Below are 18,494 nucleotides of genomic sequence, written 5' to 3' on the forward strand. Positions count from 1 at the left end.
GCCGCGGTAAAAGACTTTCTCAGGCGACACGAGACCTATACCAGACATTTCCCTGTCCGACAAAAGTTTCAACGTCCAAAAGTAATTACATCAGGTTTAGGTGTCCAATATCAAGCTGACCTCATGCACATGGAAAACCTAGCAGTGGAAAATGATGGTTTCAAATACATCTTATTGGTTGTGGACATATTCAGTAAATTTCTATATCTTTTCCCGCTTCGAGATAAATCTGCAAAGGGTGTTATTCGATGTTTCAAAGAAATCTTTACCCAAATTAAACCCCACATCATTCAGAGCGACCAGGGAACTGAGTTTACAAACCGCTCCTTCCAGAGTTTTTTAAAACAGAACGGCGTAAAACACTTTTTCACACATAGCGATTTGAAGGCCTCTATAGCCGAGCGTGCGATCAGAAGTGTGAAGCAGATACTATTTCGGTACGTTACACATAATAAAACGTTAAATTACGTCAATGTTTTATCGGAAATATGCCTAGGATTTAACTCAACTTACCATACCAGTTTAGGCCGCGCTCCGGTTGATGTTAATTTTTCAAATCAAGAAGATGTCTTTCATCGATTATACGGTGATATCACACCAAAGCAACCAACACTATCCGTTGGTACCCCTGTGCGGATTTCAAAAACACGACAACGATTCGTAAAATCAGCATTGGCTGGTTGGAGCGAAGAAATATTTTTCATTTCGAAATGTTTTTCTGGGGACCCGGTTAGTTACCAACTGAAAGATTATGCAAACGAAATTATATCCGGCCGCTTTCAACGCGAGGAAATTCAACCTGTGATTATTGATAATGACATTTTCAACGTCGAAAAGATTCTGTCTACACGTAAGAAGGCCGGGAAAACCGAGTATCTGGTCAAATGGTCTGGATACCCCGAAAAATTTAATTCGTGGGTTTCGGATTACTATATAAAGCCTTGAGTAATGTTTTTATATTGAAAATATGGATTCGCAGTCCACGTCAAGCCGCGTTACTGAATTCAAACTGGAAATAAAAAATCAGTGTGTATTTGTCGTACAAATTTTTATGCTAGTCGGAATAATCATTTTCTCGTTATATCAAATTTCTGTGAAACCCGATCGCGAAATATATTTAACGCTGTTATCGAGCTGTCTAGGATATTTACTCCCACAACCGTCTCCTCATCGTGTGCGCTGAAAATACAATAAAATGCTGTTAACCTTACCATCCAATGCTAGTATGTCAATTTTTGAAAATACACCATCGAATTTTGAAACAGAACTCTACAGTGAACTAGAAATGCCACAACACCTTGTCGGTCTTTCTGAAATAAGTTTTGAAAACAATTTTCAACCCCGGATTGAAGTGGCAAGAAATACTATGGGGTTCAGATTTGGTGATGAAAAATCAGGCGTCAAGCAATATTATATTCCAGAAGGTTCCTATCACAATGTCGCGGAAATGTTAGAAGCTTTTGAAAAATACTACATGGGTGAAATATTCATCATTCAAGGATATGACGAGTTTAGAATCGCTTTTCGATATTTACCATCACACAGAGTTAGACACACGCGAAGTATATCGACAAATAATAACATCGGGGGTATGATTACAAGACCGAAAGACCTTAACACCGAGAAATCAATAGAGACTTACGGATTGTCACCTATTGGGCCCGTGTTGAGTAAATTAGCTTTTAAGCGCGTATATGCCCCGCATTCCACTATGCCGATAGAATTCATATTTTCCCCTGCTGTGAAATTAGATCCCATCGATCAAATTTATGTATATTCTGATTTGATTCAACCACGACCCCATGGTAATCAGTTACAACCACTCTTACGAGTCATCACAGTAACATGTAAACCAAACCAGAATCAAACTAGTGTCTTTCATAAACCATACTATTTCCCATTGGCGAAAAACAAATTTCGTCGAATAAGAATATATTTACATGATAAATTTGGCAATCCAATTAAATTTCAAAAAGGACCTGTCACTGTCAGTCTTTTATTCCGCCGAAAAGCTGTGGACTCGATATGACATACGTCACAATTTCTGGAGATCACGCGGAATTCTCAGTCGATCTTGCCAAAACTATCATTTGCAATGAAATCTCACTTATGGACATAAGCTTTAATGTTGAGTTGAACAATCAAATTATAATTGAACGCGATGAAAAACTTTGGGAGTATCGTAATCCACAACAATTACTAGATACATACCTTGCCCCTATTGGAAATTATGCTACCCCGAAACAGTTGATGCATAGGATTTTATCTGAAAGATTTCCGTATAATACTGTTTATAACATAGAGAAAATCAGTGGAGAACTATTCCGAATTCTAACCCCGATATATATTACAATCCACCCCGGTAGTATTCTAGAAAAATATTTCAATGTCACACGCGACCTAACACCACGGTTATGTAATTCCACATTAATCAGGTGTAAACCGGTACCCACTGAGATAAGATATCTTTTTGTTTATTGTGACTCAGTCAAGCATCGTCACGTGGGTGATTATATGAGTCAACTGCTTCGCGTTATTCAAATCAAAACCACTCCACGTTACCACGAAGAGATCATTTATGAGAAACCGATATATTTTCCAGTATCAACAAATCACATCCAGAATATAAAAATCTCCATTAGAGACCAATTTGGTCAGTTGATCGAGGGTATACACACTACGTTGACACTTCATTTACGATGATTTTAACACTGACCAATTCTAGGAATGGTATAGGTTTCGAACACTGGCTGTCCACTGTTAACGAAATCTCTACGAGATACCGTGAGATAGCGCTTATGGAGATGAATATGACATTGACCAAACCTATACCGGGACGATATTTGTTTGTCTATTGTAATATTATCAATCCACGAATGGTCGGGGACACATTTGTTAATTTACTCCGTGTCATCCCGTTACAAAATAACACCATGTCACAAAATTGGATATCGACGAATCCATATTATTTTCCGATATCGCAAGATGTAATACACTCCGTTTGTATTTCATTGAGAAATGAATTTGGTGACCCTATAAATATAGACAACCAATCATTGCAAGTCACATTTAACATTAGGAAACAATTATGAAAGTTGCCTACACCTGCGACCATCACTCGGTATACAACCATTATAATCAAACAGGGAATGGATTTGGATATTTCGCTGGTGGCCACCAAACAGGGTCTGGTATTGGTAGCTTGTTTAAAACTCTTGGTCGTTTCGTGACCCCTGTTGTGAAATACGCTGGCGGACAATTGTTACGTACCGGGGGTGAGATAGCCAGAGATCTTTTGAATGGACACTCCATCAAGTCCAGTGCCCTCAAAAGAAGTAAGCAAGCTGGGACTCGCGTTATTGATCGAATTTTGAAACCAAACAATGGTATAAAAAGAAAGAAAAATACTAAATCAAACATTTCTAAGAAGCGACACCGCAAAGAGAAGGACATCTTCGATTAACATGATGATGCATGAAGATTCCCATGAATGTCATAATAACGGATTAAATATATTTAGTGTTCCTCATACCCAAACCTCGATAGAGAATTCACAATATGTCATCGTTAAACCACACAGTCTGGGAAATGTAATGGAAATTTCATTACCTAAAACAGACAGATACATCGACCTGCAAAACTCATTCTTACGATTATGCCTAAAGCTTACTAAACACGATGGAACAGATTTAGCAGATGCCGCGGAAGTAGCATTTGTCAACAATATATTAGATTCTCTTTTCAAACAAATTGATGTAACTATCGGAAATGAAGTAATCACCAATTCGGACAATTGCCACGCATACAAAGCGTATATCTATCGACTGTTGAATGACACACCCGCTGGATCTAACAGTTTTATTCGTGGCCAGGGCTTCCACAAAGACACCGCAAAATTTATGGATACTATAGGCACTGAAAACACAGGGTACGTAACGCGAAAAGGTCTTACGAAAAGTAGTAAAGCATTGGAGTTGATTGGTAAAATTCGAATGGGACTTTTCGAGCAATCAAGATGTATGCTGGATAATGTCGATTTGAAATTACGATTCACATGTAACGACGACAAATTCTGCCTTATTGGAACCACCGAAGACGTGAAAATTGTAATCACGGATATGGAACTATATGTCAAACAAATGAAAATTGCAGAGAGTGTCAGCTTAGCTCACAAGTCGATATTACAGAAATCGAATGCTAAATATCCGTGGTCTCGTCTTCAAATGTCAACTCATACATTCGCAGGGGGACTGACGAAGCTTGATCGTGAGTTAGTTAACGGGACTTTGCCGAAAAAAATTGTAATTGGTTTGGTTGAAACCACCGCGTTTAACGGGGCTAGAAACAAAAATCCATTCAACTTTAAACATTATGACATTCAGAATATGTCATTGGCTGTTTGTGGCAATCAATTACGAGGCAGAGAATTTCATTTCGATTTCGAAAAATCAGGGGGTTTAGAAGGTTATATGATGCTCTTTTCTGAGACAGGGAGGTGGGAAGGTGAGGCACCTTTAAATATATCACCTACCGACTATATGAATGGTTATACTCTGTTCGTGTTTGATTTGACCCCAGACAATAGCTTAGGGTGTTACCAACTACACAAAACCGGAACCGTACACCTGGTTTTGACAACCTCCAAGCCCCTACCAACGTCTGTGACATTGCTGTGCTTAAAAGAGTACCAACACCTCTTACAACTGAACCAGAAAAGACAGGTCGTGGAAATATGAACACGGATGAGATTAATAATATTCTCTTCAATCATCCTGACACGAAAAATCTATTCATAGGGACTTACGCTGTGGATCAGCTGCCGAAAAAGCCAAATAACCAGAAATTTGCTGTTGTCATCAATTACGACGAATCAACGTTACCAGGTTCTCACTGGGTGTGTGTATATAGCGATAACTCCACTCATTTTCATGATTCACTTGGTTTCCCACCCCTAAAACCTCAGATAGTCGAGTTTCTAGGTCCAGAGGACTTCACCGTTACCAGACAACAGCTTCAAAGTAAAAAATCTGATATGTGCGCTGATCATTGTATTTCATATTTGATTAAAAGAGCTCAAGGTTTTTCAACTGAACAGTATCTGAATTATTTCGGTGATAAAAAATATGAGAATGATAAAATTGTTCGCGTTTTTGTAAAGAGCTTGATTACAGGAGGATAATAACACATTCAATGTATACATTCGTGATTCGTGATATACTTAACACAGTGAGTCAGTTTTGCGCTGAGCGATTGTATTTGGTATTGTGTACGCTCACGATTGTTTCTAGACCAACCTGTTCGACAGGAAGCAATTCGCGTAGTGATTCAGTCAACAGGATACCATAGTCATTTGTCTCCGCAGAATATGTAGGTCACTTCGCATCAAAACACCTGTTTTCAAAATCGATCGCGGGAAGCGCACAATGACGCTTTTTCGAAGCTCCATAGGCCGATTTTCGACCACTAGCTAGCTCAAAATGCACCGTTTCTGACTTCCGAAATGCAACATTCTTGTTTCCGGTATTTTACGAATCACGGGACCACAATTACACTACTGACGGTACGATAAGAGAGCTAAGTAGCTAAATTATTATACAAAATATTGTGTCAGTAGTATATGCGTTCATAATGAAAGATGTCGCGGGCCGCGGGTTGAGAACCCCTGGTGTACAGTATGTGACGCCTCGACAGAATCTTAATTTTGAAATCAAATACTTTTCACAACTCTGTTTCGGTTGACATTTTAGAACAGACCTGGCCAAAGTGCGGTCCGCGAAGCTATTTTGTGCGGCCCGCGACAGGTTGCTTGGAATTCAAAACATAAAACTTGCTTTTTGAATGACTAAAACCATAGGATGTATCAAATGAACAGGAAATTCGTTTAATTTGAAGCCTGTTTAATAATACGCACCTCGCATGCGTTATCCGGATTGATTCAAAATCAAGGCGATGTGGCAAAGTAATAGTAGCAATTGAAGTCACAAGAAATCACTATTTTCATATAATTTAGTTCAAATATCCATCGTTGCCATTAATACTGTGACAATGTCACATTACGCATATAGGGCATGAGTTTCAAATTGATACGTAATACGTTTCCACATCCCCAATCCGTAAAACAAGTCAATCAGTGCTTGCGATTGCTACATGACTTATCATATCTATCACCCAAAAATCATTAACAGGGAATGCCAAAAAAAGCCGAGAATGTTTAGGTTTAGACTAGAGCACTACTTATTTGTATACTGGATTTAGCGGTAAACTAGCCGTTTTGTTTTTGCCGAGCATGTCGAGCATGATTAAGGATATTAATTAACGTTGGTCTTATGACAAAAACACGAAACACGTGGTCAGGGGAGGGCGCAGTTCAGAGAAACTGCAAGCTTCGCGCAACATAAAGACTTTTAAGCTACACAGTGCACACTGCTCGAAAGGTAGCGAACAAGAAAACGAGCTTTGTACTATTACATATACATTTCAGTGCAGTGGTTCTCGAACTGGGGGCGTTAAAGCATCAGAAGGTTGGCGCAAAGCCGGAGTTTAACGATAAAGAAACAAACAAATGAATAGGACCGGCATACGGAGAGTTAGATTTTTCATGTCATAACGATAAAGAGATGAATGAAATTTGAATTTCACAAAGTATTCGTTCCAGTTCGGCGACATCGGAATGAAAGGTGTCCGATTTGTCAAAGCTGGAAAAAGTCTAATATCACTTACCGGGCTCTCTAAATGCTGATCTTCGATTTTGAAGAGACTCGTCATGGCAGGCAACGGGTAGCGCAGGAAGCTGTCTCTTCCGTCCTGAATCAAGATTGCTATTGTCAACTGACCATGCTAAATCCCCTCTTCCAGATAACCAGACTCTGCTACCTATTCGGCGGCGGAAAGCGTACTTGAACATACCATAGCAGGAACGTGGAACCAATATTCAGAAATTCGGATTATAATCGCGGAATAAAAGAAGGAATTAGTGATTAGCAGGGCAAGTTTTTGCAACTTATGCAACTTTTTTTACAGCTTCTGGAAGCTTCGTAAATACTCATAATGTATGCAGTATGGTGTTTTAATCTGTTTGAAGGAGTTTTATGTTGCAACATTTTGCAATTTTTGTCTATATTTTTCAAGCAACTTTTTTCTGCAATTTTTATCAAGTATTGCGCAAAATATGCTATAAAACTATAATAAAGACTAAATTAATGGATTTCAAGTGACAATGCGGCCCACCATAGGCGCCGGACGCAGGTATACTGGGCATGCCGTGTTTACCTAGCAATTTTTTCAGGTATGCGGCATACCCATTATTCCGTTAGTCATGAAACTCCCTTAACTGGTAAATTTTGCGAACCCTATGTAAATAAAAATGTAACCATGATCGATTGAATAGCGAAGGAAAAAACGGAACAAGCAGATACCATGCAAATTTTAAACTGCTGGAACCTTCCGAGTATCTCATACCCTCATGATTTCAAAAAATTGTATAAATGCAACTTCTGCAACTTTTGTTAAAATTAAAAAAATAAATGCAACTTTCTCAGGTTTTTAGTGCAACAAAAAATTGCCCTAGTGATTAGGATGTGACTTTTTATCAGGTAAACTTGAACGCAGATATGAACAGAGGTGGTCAAAGTAGTCAAGAAAGCTACTCAAGTAGAAGTAGAAGTAGAAGTAGCGACGAAAAAATCTACTCAAGTACAAGTAGAAGTACTTCTTCAACAAGCAACCTAAAACTACTTGAAGTAGAAGTAGAATTGACTGACTTTAAAAGTACTCAAGTAAGTAAGTAGTTGTGAAAGCGATTCTGATTGGATGGATTATAAAAAGGTGCAAATTGAGCTATGTGATAGGTGACGTGGTTGATTCATATTGATGCATACCCGCAGGTATCTAATGTTCGGTAGCATAAGCATTCGTCCACATCATGGGATGAAAATGACAGTATTGATAATGAAATGCGATGCTAATCCTCTGTTTTCCCGAACAGCACGTTTTGGAAAATAGCATGGTATGGCGCCATCCCCCAGATTATAAGGCTCGTAGTTTAGTCGAAGAGCAATACGGAGAAGTTGTATAGGATACGGTGTAAACACTTTGCGCTATTAGTAAACGTTAATAAAAAATATGGTGGACCGTAAAAATGCCATATTGTGTAGCTTTATTTCCAGAAATTAAAGGCATTACTGCACTTGCTTTTATACTTCAACATGTATGCTATCCGGACAAAAAAACTGATATTAATTATACCTCAAAGTATATGATACTGGGAATTGAAAGTGAAATATATAAATACTACTTCTAAAAGCAGAATATGTATTTCATGTTTTTAGTCCAGAGAGTTTCAAAGGTAGTATGCTAAAACAGCTCTAAAACTAAAAAAGAAAGTAAAATTCCACTCTTCCAGATTAGGAAACACCATGGACATTAGGGCTGTTCAAAAAGAACTTTTTTTCCTGAATCTTGCGGGTTACGTGATTAAATCGTTAGGTTGCCTTAAAAAACGACGCACACCAAATTTGAATTCATTCCAACCAATATTCGCGGATTTCGTAGAGTTTGAAAATTTCAAATTTGCCTATGAATGCAAAAAAAAAAAAATTTTTCAAATTTTTCTTCCAACCCCATAAAATTGGTGCGCTGTCTTCAACAACGATGCAAAACAAATTTGACTCAATTCCAAGCCGTAGAAGCGGAGTTATTTGAGTTTTTCGATGACAATTCTGGGATTATCTCCCAATCAAGGATAATCCAAGAATTATCATCGAATAGGTCAAATAACTCCGCTTCGCTTCTACGGCTTGGAATTGAGTCAAATTTGTTTTGCATCATCTTAGAAGACAGCGCAACAATTTTATGGGGTTGGAAGAATAATTGGAAAAATTTTTTTTTTGCATTCATAGGCAAATTCGAAATTTTCAAACTCTACGAAATCCGCGAATATTGGTTGGAATGAATTCAAATTTGGTGTGCGTCGTTTTTTAAGGCAACATAACGATTTAATCACGTAACCCGCAAGATTCAGGAAAAAAAGTTATTTTTGAACAGCCCTAATGGACATATATGCTATACGATATGACAAGAAAATGCTAGATTGCGAAACATCAGTTTCAAACGTTATGATGAGCCATATACTCTGATTAATTATTTCATATGGGCGAAGGGTGACTATGTGGTGTGAACGGAACCACGCCAACCTTCCACATAAATTATATTCACCGATACTTTCGTGAAATCATACTGGTCACTCCGTTTCGCCGCGCGCGAAGCGCGACGAAAATTCTGTACTTTACTAAACTTTTAAAAAAATTAAATGTTAATACTCCGTGAAAACAGATCCGAAATTCCTCAGGCTATCTTCCTGATTGAAAGATTGAACTACTTCTACTTGACAAACTGAAAATAGCGAAAAGTAAGTAAGTAGATCACAAAATATTAAGAAGTAGAAGTAGAAGTAGCGAAAATCAGATCTACTTGAGTAAGTACCAGAAGTAGAGGAAAACTACTTGAGTACTTCGAAAAAGTAGAAGTACTTCGTTACTGACCACCTCTGGATATGAAGAAGAAGTTAATGCATTTCAAATTAGCCATCTTGTCTCGCACGCTTAATTCAAAAGCGATTCACAACCATCATTGAAAGTCACTCCTTTGAATTTGAAGGGAAATATATTGCCAGTCTGAAACATCTGAACTTTAATTGTGGTAATTCTACCTAAAGTGCGACACGTGTCTCAGCCAAAGATACACATTGTCATGGGTTGACTTAGCGGGAGAACAGGAATCATTATAACGAACAATCGGTATCGCTAACTATTGCGAGACATTTAAAATTATGAATTCACGTATGCAAAAGGTATACACTGTCGACACAAATGGTGCAAAGTATTGTGCGACTTTCACGTGATAAATGAATGCTTTTACATGCGAGTACCACAACTCGAGAACAGAAAAAGGAAATAAATTGAGACGCTCTGCCAAGTCAAGAGAACTTACCCTATCGATAGTTGGCACAAGGCACTTCAAATTCCTATTTTGACATGATGACGATGCCGTTTTGGTGATGTTACCAAAAACATCAGGGTTTGCGTCGACGCCAACTACAATGGGATTTTAAATATCTAGCATTCGTAAATACTTCGAGTCACAGAAACGAATATGATTCATCATATTTTGTTCACGCTATCTTGATAGGCTCAAGCAGTTACGAAATCCTTTTGATCTTTCGCATTATTTAAAGTAGGTGCTGCCTATATGTACTACTCATTCAACTGGCCACGTTGTTAGTACATGTCCATGGTCCACTGCTACTGCATCTTTACACTTACTTTTTAGACTCAATACAGCATAACGTAGTTCAGGGGTCTCGTTACATCAACGTGATGGGTGTCGCTATCTGGGAAGCTTCATCACGGGAACTGAATATATTTACTAAAATTGCAGATATATAGGTAGTGCAGTTAATCATTTTACGGCAATGCGAAGACGACATTGCAGTTTCAAAAGTCGTCACCTCCAATTAACTATACCAGAAGTATGAGAGTCCTCGAAAATATCTACTTCTTCAAATTACTAGCTTGATCAAATTTCAGACATCCGTCTCTTAACCTGTCGCTTCAAGTAGTTTCGACATGTCTTAAAAGTCGTTACCTCTCTTAAAACTGGATTATTATAGAACGACGTTACTTCTACATCTACTCGAGTATCAGCGTTGAGTAGTTTAACCCTCGCTGACAGTGAGCTAGGCATGGTAACCATTCCTGTGTTCGGATAAACATGACGAACACCGACGTAGATTATGTGCCTATTGTCACTTTCATTCAAGCTTTATAAGCATAGCAAAGTGCGATGGATGTCTATTTCTAGAGCTTCGAATTATAGATCGCTGACCGTAGTTCCTGTCCAACACTCTCTGCTCTTCGTTGGATGACGTCACGTTGCGAGAATAGCTGGACTGCGATACTGTTCTTTCACCACGTTCCCGGTTAGAAGGCATTGATTCGCAAATCAATGCTTTTTCGCGATTCCCTGAATGTAACAATTCTTCAGTATGATATAGGGGTCTAATTCACACACATATTCGGGACTGTCGCGGAATTACTAATGGCGTCGCATATAGGCGCAATTTACCAAAATATCGGTAGTTACGGTGACGCAGGCGCAATTTCCGATAATATAAGCAGTTACGGTGACGCAGGCGCTACATCCACCGGCTTTTACGATAGTTAGAAGTACCGAGATCTATTTAAACACATTTACTTGATAAATTCTGCAATTTGAAACGTCATTCACTTGGCAAACTGTACGATAATTTGTACGATCTGCATCATGCATTTGAAGCAATTTGTTGGAACATACGTATTATCTAAGGCAGGGGTCGGCAACGATTTTTGATGTACGGACAGTTTCAAAATGAAACGCACCGGTGTACAAAAACCACAAATATTCAACGTTGAAAATTGATCACACCTCATACAGTAGAAGGTCTTTAAAGGGTTCACAGTAGACCAGAAATACACAAGTTGCGATTAAGAAGATTAACTTTATCTTCTATAAATTTTTATGAATCATCATGAACACTACGCAAAACTGTACGAACGTTTAGCGGACAGGTAACGAGCTCCTCGCGGACTCTAGTAGGCGTCTCTGCAATGTTACAATTGCCGAAAGATAAGTTTAGCCGATAGGACCAAAAAGTCTTCAGAATATTCTTAAAGCCTGTGAAGGATTTGGATCATTACTTCGGTTTTTGAAACGATGCCGTATAGTGTTATTCGTCCTCAGGGTGCCGAGGATCGGATATGCATACCGTCATATAGCTGTTACAGTGCTTTCTGATACAGTTCTGATAATGGAAATCATATTCATCTCGACTGTAGAGCGTATTGAAGGTGAAAGTTGTGTCAGCAGTCTGCGTAGTATCACCAAGGTGGCCAGAACCTACTTCAATATTTAAAACCCGGAAATCAAAATGGAATCATCCACACCGATCCATCAGATAAAGGATGATATAGTTCTGGTAATGGAAATCATATTCATCTCGACTGTAGAGCGTATTGAAGGTGAAAGTTGTGTCAGCAGTCTGCGTAGTATCACCAAGGTGGCCAGAACCTACTTCAATATTTAAAACCCGGAAATCAAAATGGAATCATCCACACCGATCCATCAGATAAAGGATCAGACATAGTAATTCGGATGTACGTAATTCGATTATAAGTTGAAAATCCGTCAGGTAATATTATGATCATTTAAACCTCATTATCGGACTTGCATATTTGGCTTTGTATGCAGGGGTTCTAAGACTTGGGTCCATGATCCCTACATGGGTTCGTGAACTCGTTTTAGGGTGTCCACGAATTCACAATTTTGAATTGCATCAAGAAAATACTGATGGATTTCGGCATGATGCGATGACTTTTTCCCATTATTTTTGTTATCGGCTTCTGAAATACTGGGGGGTGCACACGCAATCGTTCAAAAGAATTTAAAAGCCTTCGCGAATAAAAAATGTTGAAAAAACCTAGATATAGAGCGAATTCGTTCTTCCAGCATCGAAACTTATATCGATCTCCGTTCATGACTCTGCATTCGGAAAACAAATGCTATGTAACATAGCACCACTCACTTGCAACATCTCGAGACGCCCTGCAAATAACGTATTTCGGTTTCCGTGAATAATCTGCTTTCGGCGGCGACTTGTTTGCACAGAATAGATTCTTCAAAATCCTTGGTATCCTGCGAAAACCTGTATTCACGTGTAAACAGTCAATGCGGGATTGATTCAATAATTCAATCACTCATCGATGCTGAGATTCCCAAGAAGTATGCATCTACTTAGATCTGTGTCCTGAAATCACCCGTTTGCATATAGCTAAATATTGAAAATTGAATCGATCGCGCGACAACTTTCGAACTTGCAAGATGTCACTAACGCAGACTGGCTAATAATGGCTATGCAGTTTTTGAAATCCCTGCCGCCGTGATACGGCTTCTAACATGTTACATCTTTTATAAAATCTGTTGCTACTTGGCAAAATCCGAAAATACAGAAGAAGATAATTTGGATCTAAAAACTTCTTGTGTGGAATAAATTTTAATACAAAGCTCCGGATTGTTCACGAGTATACAATACATACATTGTCAAAACCAAGCTTTACTGCAGGCGCTTTTAAACTTGAGTCCGCAGAGTAGACTAGTTTACGGGGTATATCAAAGGCCAGTATTGAAACTACAACTATTGCACCAAATAATACTTGAAAACCTACGTTTTATTTTGACATGCGTCTTCTATCTAGTCTTATTTACAGCACTCACACACAAATAGATCGGATGGCAATCTGAGACACCATGATTAGGACTGCGCGGAAGTGCTGATACCTTTAGTCATCAGCTTCATACAATTAATTCGCGGATATGAGATGAACGTAAGCACCCAACCACAGAAATGATCATACCCATGTTGGTCTAAGTAAGAAGTGCTGCTCAAGTGCTACCATGCAAGCAGAGGTAAGGGTTTGGTATATAGGTGGAATTAAAAGTCACGTAATAAATTTCAACTCTATTTCAAGATGAAGTAACGATACTCGAGACGTGTCAAAACTACTTCAAGTAAAATAAAAAATGTGAAATTGAAAATTACTGCAATAGGCAAGTTTTAAAATTTTCATTCGGTCGAGATTGTGACGTACGCTTCATAGCCGACCCAAGGTCGCCATTTTCGAATATGACCAATACAACTACAATTTGATACCATTTTTAAAAATGCGTGCAGTTACCGTGATCCGTGGGGCATGGATGGGTCATCTAGTGACTATGACAAGTTGATTCATAAACGTGATGACATCATCTGCTCATTTCTTATTTTTACGAAATCCAAAGTCTCAAAACTAAGCAGTTCGGCGGATGAAACTGATCAGTAGAGGTGGAGGCATGAAAAACGTTCCACTGACGTAGCGCGTCACCCTAGATCTAGTGCAAGAAAAATCTACTCGAGTAGGCCTACTCGGAAAAAGTTGGATTGCTTCCTTACGAGCCACCTCGGGATACAAGCATGCAAAACATACTTTGGTGCTCCGTAAAAACCAGTACTTCGTTCCTGACCCAATCCGGCACTACTGCAGAACTTGCGAAATGATACTAATTTAAGGCAACCGACTATGAATAGTGAACACTACAAGTTCGCGCCAGGGTTCTTTATCGTGCGGATAGGGCGGAATATGCCAGCCTAAATCAAGCATGAGCTTACCCGATCCCGATCGCCTCCGAGAGCCTTCCGATATATCAGGAATAGGATCCAGTGACGAATCCCCAAATGTCGCTTCGTCGCTTTTCGGCGTGAGCAATTCCATCAACTCCAGATCATCAACTATCTTTGCTGCTCGATTACGATGTGCGCCTCCCGGGGCTCTATTTATCCCGCTACGCGCCTCTACGCGGCGAACCGCCTCGAGCCAGGATGCTGGTGTCGGTTGATCAACATGAACCCCTCGACCCGTGTCGCCGTCTGAAAAATAGCGGTTTACTATGGGTTATTGTGTTACAAGTAGAATGAATCTATTCCGTCGGTGATACACCGTGAGATTATGAATAAACTGAGCTGAATTGGCTTGGTCAAGGTCTATACTTCACGCTGTACGTTGGGCGGGTTATTAATGTCTGACGAGTAAAGCGATTTTTTGACATGTCAAGATAAGTCGAAATTTTGTCAAAATTGTAGCGTTTGCCCAAAAAAAAGTGAAAAAAAAATTTGCAACCTGCATTCCGTTTGTATCGTATAGGGTTACATTTAAAACAAACGGAGTTTCAAAACACTTTGTTTAAAGCATGTTTCAAACAGTGTTTTAAGCAAAGGGCTTTTCAAAAAAAATGTTTTTTCAAGTTGTGGAATTATGCCATAATTGTTTGGATACTTTCTAAAAAACTTGTTTTATGAGCCTACGGACTAATACCACCCGATATAGCAGACGTAGGCTATACCGATATGGGATGGTTGACACTCTCAAAATATTCGGTCCAACATTAATAGTACTGATATTTCTTCAAGGGAGCTCTATTTACCCTATATTTTCAAATGTCAATGTCAATCCACCAAGACGTTACAGTTGAATATTCGTGAAGTCATGGCGTAAAAAAACATGTTTTGAATTAGGGCCTCGTTTCAAACATGTTTGTTTCAATTTGATTTTTGTTTTAAATTCAACCCTAGTACAATATATGTTTGCACTGTCGATGTATCATAGCCTATAATATATAAAAGCTATGCATGAACTTATCATTTGAAATTCACAGCTTGTAGCCTACTTTACCGGCCTACCGTTGTAGACGCCCATTGTCTGCTGATTGTGAATCAGAAACGATCAAATGAAACAAATTGGTGACATGGTGTTATGCTCAACGTACCTCAATATCATAACTGAAGAGAGACTGCGTGGACACTGGTTCTTATAACAAGAAACGTACGATGAAAAATTGGGATATAGATAGACAACATTGTCAGAATGAAGCTGCATTGTGTGTCACCAGAAGTGTATGCACAACTTCAGTGTTGCCAGCCAACAACTGCTGCTGTTGAACGCTCCTTCTCCATTCATGACAAGCTACTTCGTAAAGACGGACACTTTCTACCCGAGAATATAGGAAAGTATCTTTCGTTCTACTACAACAAATTAAATTATTTCTACCATAAGACGTGATGTAACTGAAGAATTCTTCATAGGTTCAGATTTTGTTGAATAAAGTTTTTTCATCGAGTATTTGTCAGTTTTCAAGTCAAAAAGTTTTTTCAGGATAAATTACTTCGTAAAGACAGACACAGTTCCAACCAGAAATGAAGATAAGTAGTACAATTCTAACATTATGTGAGAAAACACCTAATTTGCATACATTAGGTCAAAAGTACGTTTCTCAAGATCACAAAATGTCAAAATTTGATTTTTCAGGTCAAAATATTTATTTTTTAGCTAAAAGAATCGCCCTTCCGATGAGGAAAGGCGGTCATCAACGAAGTACTTCCACTTATTCAGGGTAATCAACTATACCCGACAACTTCCGATTCTATTCGATAAGTTTTTGGCCCGATTCTGTTCGATATAAGTTTTTGGCAAACCGAACTACATTTTACTCTCTGGATTCTGTCCACTTACATCGTAGACTCTGGATTCAGTCAAGTAAGACGTCGTTTTAGGGTAAGTTTGCATCATTGTTACGAGTGATATCGCATAGCAACGGACGGAATAGCTCCGTCTCGCGGTAACCGAATTTGTATTTGAAAATCGTGCCTATTTCTAGTTTCGTCAGAAGGGTGATCATTTTGACCTTGAAAACGGAATATTTTGCACTAATAACGACAATTTTGACATTTTCTAACAATAAACATCTTTATTAAAGTTTAGCATTGCTGCACATAATGTTGGAATTGTATAGTATTAATTTCTACATTTTGGTTGGAGCTGTCTGTCCTTACGAAGTATCTTGTGAACGATAAAGAAAAATGTTCGACAGAAGCAGTTGTTTGTTGGCAGCGTTGAAATTCAGGGTGAAATGCTAGAGTGCTGGTTACACACATGTCGCTTCTTACCGATGTCGTCAACATCGCGCTTGGTAGAACGCAACGCATTTCTGAGTTTTGTTAAAATCTTGCAATCGAACCATACATTTAAAAGCACTGATATAAAATTGATGTTCAACCCGCCGTCAAGTTCCAGATTTAGATTTGAGATATCGGTGAACTAGGAAAAACTCGGGAACTACTAAAAGACTATTCCAAGACGCCTCGACACCTTCGTATCTTATATCATTGTATCGCAATTTTGTGATGTATTGAGCTGATGAAAATTGCTAATAAAGCCGAACCGAAAAACAAAACCGAACTCATTTTTAGATGTTGTAATCATCACGCCACGTCAACTTAATTTGTTCCATTCGATGATGAGATGAGAGAATTCTCCAATAGGAAATTCGGACTATACACAGAGTAATAACTATGAAATGTAGGTGAACCGCGCCAAGGGCGGAATAAATTTCAGTTTACCGGAGTTTCGCGCTCCCCTTCGAGTGCTTTTCACGCCGCCAAGGGGGGCACGTCCCCCAGTTTGAGAGCCACTGATTAAGCCTATAATAGTATTTCACAAAGTTTTCTGTTGCTACTGAAGTATGGGAAACAGTTTAGCACGGCTGAATTATCTAGTTATAACGCGGCACGCATAGAACACCGTTGTAAATAGGCTAATTCTTACAGGTGGCGACTGTGTACTAAGGCCTTAAGGCCTTGCGGGTTGCGGCCCCTCGTCGTCATCCTGGTCCGTACCGGATTTTCACTGGTGTGACGAATAAGTGATTGATTGATTATTTTATGTTGTGGTTGTGATTGTCAGGTTTCCATAACAATGTAATGAAATTGTAATTTAGTGAAATTTTTATCAAATTACAATTGCAATTACACAAAATAGAAATGCTTCAATTAGAATTACTATTACATGAAAAAATGTAATTATTACATTCAGCTTAATTACAAATTACAATTGATCCAACTCTGGTCCACATTGGGTAAATTGCTAAAAGTGTGCTAACCCCTGTCCATATTCACCTTCTTAAACTATTCTTATTGAGTACCTTTATCCCGGATCTAAATAAACTCGTTCCTTTTGTGTTTTTACGTGTGTGAGAAATCACTACTTCTAGTAATAATCTATTAGACATTTACGGCGTGATCTCACCCGAACGCATCGTCTTCCGCCGGGCACCGGGTCCCGTCACCAACGTAATCTGGTCACTTCCAGTCGTGTTCCATTGAGCAGCCGTGTACTCTGCAAGATAGTTGCGTACAAAAACAGCCAGTCAGTCAGTCAGTCAGTCAGTCAGTCCTACTTTCTCGCCATATACACAATTAGATATTGCCTACTTGTGTTACTTACTCACTTATGAATGTTTTCGACTACTTCCTCGTTTACAACGAAGTTAGTTTGGCATAGCTGCTTATTTATCGCTCTTTGTATTTTACAGAGTACAGAGCAATTTTTGTGGTACCTTTGCATCTCGATTATGCGTGAAATTGTCATAACAAGGGGCGAATTGGAACCTGCGGAACGGTAACTTACTAAAATGTGGAAAATTAGACCTATGTTTGTAGATTCATTGGATGTCTTCTGACGGCAGTCGCAAAATGCACCCTGCAATCTCGAAAGAAGTCAATTACAAACAACCGCTCCTGTGTGTCACGTGTCGATTACTTCTCGAAACTAAGTTGCCTACTTTCAAGCCTTTTATTCATTGACTCCGGGTGCCGTAGTTTTGATGAGGTCGCGGACAGGGTTGCACCAAGTTACAAGTTCCGAGTCACGATTCACTCAGCACCTCACTTTTATAGTTTTGACTCGAGTCAACTCGGAGTAATTTTCAATTCACCACAGAGTCAGGTCCGAGTCCTAGTCTGCTAGTAGATGATTGATTCCAACTCGTTAGTGTTTTGACTATAGGCCGAATCCAAGTCATATTATGTTCACTAT

At 38.9% G+C, this 18,494-nt stretch overlaps 1 protein-coding gene across 1 annotated transcript in view; it reads right to left on the bottom strand.

Moving 5' to 3' along the window:
* Positions 1–18,494, bottom strand: part of LOC145441434 (uncharacterized) — a 191,819-nt gene that overhangs the window by 33,230 nt on the left and 140,095 nt on the right. The gene's annotated exons all lie outside the window — the stretch shown is intronic.

This window comes from Botryllus schlosseri, chromosome 1, assembly GCF_051294905.1.
Source record: "Botryllus schlosseri isolate E-star chromosome 1, Bs_hap1, whole genome shotgun sequence".
Classification (NCBI taxonomy): domain Eukaryota; kingdom Metazoa; phylum Chordata; class Ascidiacea; order Stolidobranchia; family Styelidae; genus Botryllus; species Botryllus schlosseri.